The 8941-nt window shown below is 35.3% G+C and overlaps 1 long non-coding RNA gene across 2 annotated transcripts; it reads right to left on the reverse strand.

The window, feature by feature from the left end:
* Window positions 1-202: 202 nt before the first annotated feature.
* LOC103261304 lies at window positions 203-6001 on the reverse strand. 2 transcript variants are annotated; one of them, XR_504347.1, is made up of 3 exons: window positions 5656-6001; window positions 5394-5485; window positions 203-855 (listed from the first exon to the last, which is right to left on the reverse strand). It is a non-coding gene; the product is annotated as an uncharacterized LOC103261304 (long non-coding RNA). The 2 variants fall into 2 exon arrangements; XR_504346.1 differs by having other exon boundaries at window positions 5394-6001.
* Between the last annotated feature and the right edge of the window lie 2940 nt (window positions 6002-8941).

Raw genomic sequence — 8941 nt, forward strand, 5'->3', positions numbered from 1 at the left:
GAGTGGGAGGTCTGTATACTACAAATGCCTTCTCTAATCCAGCACCACCACCGTGATCAGAGGTAGGTCTGCCCAGTGGTGGAATTCAGTTAGGAAGCCAACTTGGCTCTAACATTGTTCTATATACTTCTCATCCCCAGAGTAGTACCTGAAATACAGTATAAAACCATAAATATTTGATAAAAAAGAAAGAATAAATGAATTCATGGATGAAATCATGATTTATTGACATGAAATCTGCATATATGACATTTTCAGAAACTGAAATTTCAAAATCTCACTAATTTAGACAAAGTACAATGAAATATGCTTGTATGAGTAAGGAATCCTCATTCTTTAAATGAGTGGAATTTTTTTCTTCAAATGAAGTCTTAAATGGAGCTTCTCTTTCTAAACTTATGTCAGTTCATCTCCAGACTCCTGATCCTGCACAAGCCCACATTCAAAATATCCCCAAAAAACCACGGACCTCCAGGCACAGAGCTTGAAAAATACTTTGACTCTTTGCACATTCAATTTTGCCTTGCTACTGTCCACTAAGTAGTAATCACATATGCAAGTGTTGATCAAAAATGACATTTAAAATAGAAGACAGCATTAGCTAGGGAGTTCAGGTCTTAGTGTTTCTGTATTGATCGACTTTGAAGTCTTGCAATTGTTTCCAAAGGTGACCCTTGCTGAGTGAGGCTGTTTCCTTGGCAACAGAGATGACTGCTTCCAGAATGTGAAGACTTGCATCTCTGTTCGTGTTGTACTCAACTACCACCCTGAAATGCTATGTCGCTTCAAAGAAAGCAAGAACCTCCCATTTTTAAGTGCCGAATTGACTCTCCATTTCACGGACGACATGTTATCCTGAAAAACAAAAAGAATGCTAATTATTCAGCAACAATTTCTTCATCACATAAAAAGGACACAACCTTTACAATGTGGCACTTTTGTCCTCCCTAACTACTCCACCTCTGCCTATGTGTATGCACACACACGGACACAAACATACACGCACCATTCTTTCTTCTTTTTCATTTTTTATTTTTATTTTATTTTCCATGTTAAATTTCTGTGCTGACGATTCATTATTTCCTTTTTGTTTTATTTATTTTCTATATCCGGTAATGACTTCTTTGTACATCTCAATTTCCAACATCAATCACACTATAAGTCAGAATTTAGTATTAACATATCATGACCCCTATAAAGACTTGGTTGGAGCAACTAGCATTTGGTCAGCACACATAGCCCCTTAATAGTGCAAGATGAGATGGAAAAATAGAATAGACCTATATGGAATAAGAGACAAAAAATATAATAAACCAATAATTAATTTTGTTTATGATCAATACTTCCACTAATTCACATTTGCTCATATTCTCTTAAACATTATAATAATATTTTATTTGTTGTGCTATATGCTTCCCAAGAGCAATTTGAAAATATTTTTCTTGATATTGATAAAAATTATTTATGACAGTTTCACACAATTATACAGTCATATCACAAAAGGACTGTAAAGCCTAGTGTATCAGGCATACCTCCTTATTAATGGAATCTTATGCTCATAAAAAAGAAGACAATTAGTGACATTGTATAGAATTTTCTTGAAAGAAAGTTTTGCAGGATGTTGTAGTTAGCTAATTTCAGTAGGTAAATAAGTAAATAAGATTTCAAGTGCTAAATAAATTAAATTATAGAATGGCACCTCAAAAGACTCAACTTCATAGCTTAGCTTTTTCACGAAGAATGTACAGAATCCTAACCATGAACAGGAAGTGTACAATGACTTCTTTCACATTCAAAATATCCATGAAATACAAATGTTAAAATACCTTTCAACAGGTAGTGTTATGAATCCATGGATTTAATGCACATATTATCCTAATAAACTTCGGAATTTAGATCTGAAATGGACCTGAGAAGTAATGCAATCCCACATCTTGTATATGACAAAGCAAACACCAAGAAGCAGTAGAAACACACCCATCAGCTTAGCTGCTGACCTTGGACTAACATCAGAAAGATTTTTCATTTTTATTGACTTAGTATATAAAATGTTCACCATAAGTTTCTTCAAGACAAGAATTGCATTTTGCCTCTGCTGTTAAGTGTTTTCTTTTTATAACTTTATGCTCAACTTCCTATAACCTCTAACAAATTGTTTATGCATGCATGTATGTGGCATCAGTTAGGAATGATTTAGACTAAAAATAACAGAAAACACCATTTACAGTGGCTTAATAAATATTGGATGATTTTTATGACATAACTATTCTTGAGGGAGGCAGCTAGCATTGGTTCACTGGTTTGACCATGTTGGGTTCGGCATTTCTGAAATTCTCTTGGAATTTCTCATGCTTGCCTCCTCATGGTCATAAGACCAAGCTGCAGCAGCTTTCCACATTCCAGTGCACCTTCAAGAAAGAAGAGAAAAGAAGCTATGCCAGATTTTAGATCAGGTAATAGCCTGTGATATGCCGTTATATCAGATAAAATCTTTCATAGCGCTCTTAGCAAGTTTATGCCCATGTCCAAATCTAAAGCATATGACTGCTCTCACTGCAAAGGAGATTTGGACATGAGAACTTTGGTTTTCAGCTATTATGGCAGAGGTGATAATGAAAAAATGGTTTTAAAATACCTGAGTATGAGTTCTAAAGATTATATGGAAGATAGAGATACATGATGGATGGATGATAAATAGTAGATGATGGATTAGATACATTAGATAGATAGATAGATAGACATACAGATAGAGATAGATGATAGAGGATAGAGAGACAGACACAGATAGAGATAGATAATAGAAGATGAGAAAGATAGGTAGGTAGATAAATGATAGATAGATAGATAGATAGATAGATAGATAGATAGATAGATAGATAGATAGAGATAGAAAAGAAAAAAAAGAAACCAGAAATGAGACTAAGAAAGAAAATAAGAAAACTGTATTCCACTGCAATTTTAAAATAGGAAAAATGAACTATTCAAAATGAAGATAAGTGATGTGAAACCACATATAAATGTTTTCCAAATTATTTCCATGTTGGAATATCTAAAGCATGCTCAGTGGATATTATCACTAGTAACCAAAGCAGACCAACAGAGAGTGTGTAGCAATTTCAGGAGACATTAAAAATCTGTGTAGCTTGGTGGCTCAGCCTGTAATCCCATGCCTTTGGGAGGCTGAGGTGAGTGGATTGCCTGAGCCCGCAGGTTCGAGACCCGCCTGGGCAGTGAGATCTCATCTCTACAATAAATCAAAAAATCAGCAGAGCGTGGTAGCGCATGCCTGTAATTCTGGCTATTTGGAAGGCTGAGGCGGAAGGATCGCTGGAGCCCAGCAGGTAGAGGCTGCGGTGGCCAGGAGCGGCCACTGCACTCCAGTCTGGGTGACAGAGTGAGACTCCAACTCAACAACAACAAAAAAAAAACCTGTATGATTTGCCAATTGGCAGGGCAAGGGAAAGCATAGGGTAAACTATTACTAAGGAACTTTAATCACTTCTGAATGTCCAAAAATTACAATCACTATGCTGATTGAACAATGTTATTAATTTTTGCACATTCTTCTTAGCACAGCATTTGGACGGGATATATTATAACAAATGTTTTGTTGTTTGACTTTAAAATCACTTTGAGTGTTCTGAAAGTGCTTACAAATATTTGTAGAGGCTCTTTCTCTTTCTTTGTGTTGGTGCCATACAATACAAAAACCAAGTCGACTGTACAAATTGTCATAGTATCAAGTCAGTAGTTTCAGTATCTAGCACTTCCATCCCCTTATTCTACTGAAAACAAGTGTGAAAGTGCACGCTACCTGTTCCTCTCTGGACCTCTGCTAGGATATAAGGTCTGTGAGGACAGAGGCTCTGTGTGCCTTGTTTTCTGCTGTATCCCTAGTATTCACAACAGTGCCTGGTACAAAACAGTCATTCAATAAACAGCTGTGGACTGAATAGCTAAAAATGTAATCCATTGAAGACCAGTAGCCTACTAGAAAAATATTATTTTGCTTTGAGTGAAATTTAATACCTTCTGCAAAACCTTGCTGCAGTAAGTGATAGACAACAAAAGAGTTAAATATCACAGCCTTCTTTGGAAAACAGCTTACTCATCCAAAGGATTAAGCTATAGGTATCTTGAGAGTAAGAGCCACATGCCTATCTTTTGTCTTCATTGACAACCCTAGAACCTAATATGTAGTAACTGTTTGTAAAATGAACCATTGACCAGATTTTATGTTGAGTGTCTGCTAAAGTGTAGGCAATCAACATTTCAGTTCAAACCATTTAAATAAAACTAAACTGGCATGTTTCCAATGAGGATTCAACCCCTGAATTTCACTCCTAAGAACATTACTAGAGTTCAAAAGCATTGGCTTTCCAAGCAGAAGGCTAATTAAAATCTCAAAGGAAATTTATAATATCAAGTCAGAGTTAAGCATACACACACACACACACACACACCCACCCACACACACACACACACACACACCTTGGAGCCCCCCCTTTTTTCATATCATTCTGGGCTAGCAAAATAAATTACAGCTGACCTTTGAACAACATGAGTTTGAACTGTGCATGTCAACATATAGATGGATTTTTTTCTGTCTTAGCCACCTCTGAGACAGCAAGACCATCCCCTTCTCTTCCTCTTCCTCCTCACCCTGCTCAACATAAAAAAAAAAGGATGAAGACCTTTGTGATGAGCCCCTTCCATTTAATAAATAACAAATATATTTTTCTCCCTTATAATTTTCTTAATAACATTTTCTTTTATCTAGCTTGCTCACTTATAAGAATATACTATATATAACACATATAGCACACAAAATATGTGTCAATTGACTGTTTATGGTAATGGTAAGGCTTCCAGTCAGCAGTAAGCTTAACTGTTAGTAGTTAAGTTTGGGAGGAGTCAAAAGTTATACGTAGATTTTCAACCACCTGGGGTCTGTGCCCCTAATCCATGCATTGTTCAAGGGTCAACTGTAATGCCAAAGAGGATGAAAGGATACTATTGTAAACCCCAGTGGATTTTTCTCTAAGAAGTAGAATTAGATAATGTTAAGAATAGGATTCTATAAAATCATGTTTCTTTAATTTTTATCTATGCAACCCAAGTAAAATTTGTAACAAGCGACAATGAAGATAATATGATTCTTTATTGCTAGAAAATTAAAGACAGTCTTTTATTGAAATTGACTATTTTTTATTACTTCTCACACCAGCCTTAAGGTAGAGCCCATCATTAACACCATGGTAAAATTTTACAACAGAGCAACAGATAAGACAAATAGGTGAATTCTCAACAAGTAGGATACTGCATTTATTGAAACATGTTTCAAACAGGCTCTTTCAATTGTGATATTTTTATTATGCTACATGTGAGCTTACCTAGGGGGACATGATCCATGTGAATATCCTGCGAGTATGAATAAACACACTGCTTTTGTTGATTTCAGTGAAGCCACGAGAAGTATAGTGTCCTTCTCTCATCAGAGAAAGCACAAAAACATTTTTAGTTTAGGCATTTAACTCCATAAAATGAAAAAGAACCAAAATAAAGTAAAAGATCCAAAGCAAAATATAGAAACAAACAAAAGACAGGAATAAGTCCGTTGGGAAGCAGAAGGCTGACGTGCTAATTGAACATTACCTTTCTCTCATAGTGAGGAAGATGCATCATGGTCATTTCTGTCTCTTCTCACTGTGCTGATTTCAAACCCCCAGCTGAGAAAGCAGCTGTGCAGAGCAAGGAACTGGTGAGCTCAGCAGGAGTCTATCCTAATGCTACTCCCAGAAATTCATGCTTTCTTTCAGTTGCTGTGTTGCCATTAGCAATGCCAGAAATGTGAATTGTTGTTCTCCTTTCAGTAGTAGTGAAAAGATGATCGTGATGGTTTCTTTTAAGATTTTAAAAGCCCCAGTCACTATGTTTATATTGTTACTTATTTCCAATGTAGCCTCCAAAGAGCAAGCATTGGCTAGTTTTCAAGGTGCTGGAAATTCTGGAGAGCTTTCATTAATCATAATGTTAATGGAATAGATGGTGGCAGAACAGTCAGGAAAGTTGAAGCATATGGCAGAGGGAGCGGTGATTGCTTTCCTCCCAAGCCAGAAAAAAATAAAAGAAAGAAGAAAACCGCTTCACCATTACTCTGCAATTTTTTTTCCTAGATTGAAACACTGAAGCCCTTATCGATAATTGTTTAAAAACTCTGTATTAATCCTCCGATAAAAGGAATGATGCAAAATTAACTACAACCTAAAATAAATCCACATTTCTTAAAAAGCCTCTGAAAATGAATTAATTTATAACTGTCTCCATATAGTGGCATTAAAAGCATTATATGAGGAGTCTGGAAAATAATTACGGGGAAAGTACTGCAGGACACAGTTGATGCTGTGAGATTGTCATAAATGAAGAAAGTATGTCATATGCAGAACCGAGGATCCTGGTGGAGTTGAGCCTTCAAAATCAAAGGAAAAGCAACTGTTTCCATTTCTGCAATTATCATGGATTTTAAATACACACACACACACACACACACACACACACACACACACACACCCCAACATAAGCTTAATGTAGGAGGTTGCATTTATGCTTGTAAAATATGCATGTGTGTTGGTATGGATATTTAAAGATATTCAGCTTCAGTATTTAAAATAATATTTACAGCCAGAAACAGTGGCTGAAGCCTGTAATCCCAGAGACTTTGGGAGGCCGAGGTGAGAGGATTGCTTGAGTCCAGAGGTTCAAGACCAGCCTGGGCAACTTGGTGAGATCTCATCTTCACAATAAATTTTTTTTTAAATAGCCAGGTTGGTGGCATGCACCTGTAGTTCCAGCTACTTGGAAGGATATAAGGCTAAAGGAACACCTAAGCCCAGCAGGTTGAGTCTGCAGTGGCCATGAGCAGTGTGCCACTGCACTCCGACCTGGGCGACAGAGTGAGACTCCAACTCAAAATAAATAAATTAATTAGTTTAATGTAATTTAATAATATTTACTATGTCTCAAAACATTATTGAAATATTTAAAATCAAACATCCATAATTTTAAATATATATTTTATGATTGAGTACATTTCCTTTTTACCTCAAAACTACAATCAGATATAAAAGTTAGTACAAAATATCTGATACAGAGGAACATGTTCTAAGTCATTTTAGGAATGTCTTCTAGACAATTATAAGTCAGGCTGGGAAGGAATATAGAACTGAAATATTAACATTCAGAAATTCTCATTTCCTATAGATTTTGTCTCCAATGGGTATGTATGAGAATAAACTTCATTTCTAGAACTTTATCACTCTCACTTAAAACCAGGATTACATAAAACAAAAATTCAGTTCAGACATTATTGACACATCTTTGTCTTTATTATTCAAATAAAGTTCCAACCAAAATGATTAGGGAAAATAGAAAACTAATAGATAATTATCCTCGAGTGACAAATTACCACAAATATAGCAACATAAATCAAAACACAGTTATCTCATTTTGTAAATTTCAATGCACTAATTCATAGAATCTTGCAGCTAATATATCGCCATAACATTTTGCTATTTGCTCATAATTTTTTCCTTACTCATTCATCATATCTGTTGTTGTGACTTTCACCAATAGATGACTTTTTAAAATAAATCTAATCTAGTAATTTTTTAAAATTTTTCATTTACTAATTTATTTTTAGTGGCAGGGTTGCCCAGGTAGTCTTGAACTTGTGCACTCAAGTGATCTTCTTGCCTCAGATTCTGGAGTATCTGGGGCTGCAGGCACACACCATTGTGCCTGGCAATTAGCTAACAAATTTGCCTAGAAGAAATTATTTATTTAAGATTTGTCTAATACAAAAAATTTCCAAAAGTAGCAAATATTCACTTTTAACATTACAAACATCTTCAAGTCTGTCCAAATATGCTACTCAGAAAAAGAAAATGAACAAGATCGCTATTGAGAAATTGAATTAAATAATTATATCTATAAGAGTAATATTTTAAAGCCACGTTTATCATCATGCTCGAAAATAATTTCAGATGGACTGAAGATTAAACTTACTAGTAGAATCAAGCTTGGGCAGTTGGAAGGAGGTATGAAAATAAGAAGGGCATGGCAGAAAGTACCAAGGGAAAAACTGGAACTACATGAAAGGTTAAGATGCTAAAAAGTATTTTCTAGACTAGATTGTAAAAAGTATTTTCAACTTATTACTTGAAGAGCTAACACAAACTCAGTAAGAAGCATAAGGACTCAAATGACTACTTGTCAAAAACATGAACAGATACTTCAAAAACAACAAACACAATTCATAAAGACACATGTTAGAAAAAAAAATTCAACCTCACAAATAAATATAGAAACTCAAGCTAAAAATTAGATTCTCTTTTTGTTTATTAAGTAGACAATTTTAGAATATGCAATTCACAATGACAATGTATCATGTATTACTGATAATCATTCAAACTGATATGTGGCAATTTGGCAATTAAAGAGATCAACAAAAAAAATGACCACGCGTTTGATGCTAATCGCCATCTCTAGGATTTTATTTTTTTAAAGGTTATATTTACAAAGGTGTTCGGCATATTACATCACAGAATTTAAAAGGTGGAAAAAATTAAATGTCCATCAATAAGTAAATAGTTTCAGAAAGTGAAAATTGACCCTGACAGCAGGCAGTAAGAGGGTGGCTGTGATAAACACACACTAAGTATCAGCCACGACCAGGTAAGATGTATCTTTCACCATGTCTGAAACAAGACAGAGACACAGGTACTGCACAACCACAAAACAACTGAATAGCCTTCTATTTTGTACTCATCCTTCTAACCTCTGATTATCTGCCAATGACAAGGCAGCATTGCTTTGATCCTCCCACCTCCTTCAGAATAATTGCCAAGATAGCCAATCCCTAAATTGCCCCTGATCTCTGATA

Source organism: Carlito syrichta, unplaced genomic scaffold (genome assembly GCF_000164805.1).
Source record: "Carlito syrichta isolate Samal-C Ts95f unplaced genomic scaffold, Tarsius_syrichta-2.0.1 Scaffold303656, whole genome shotgun sequence".
Taxonomy (NCBI): Eukaryota; Metazoa; Chordata; class Mammalia; order Primates; family Tarsiidae; genus Carlito; species Carlito syrichta.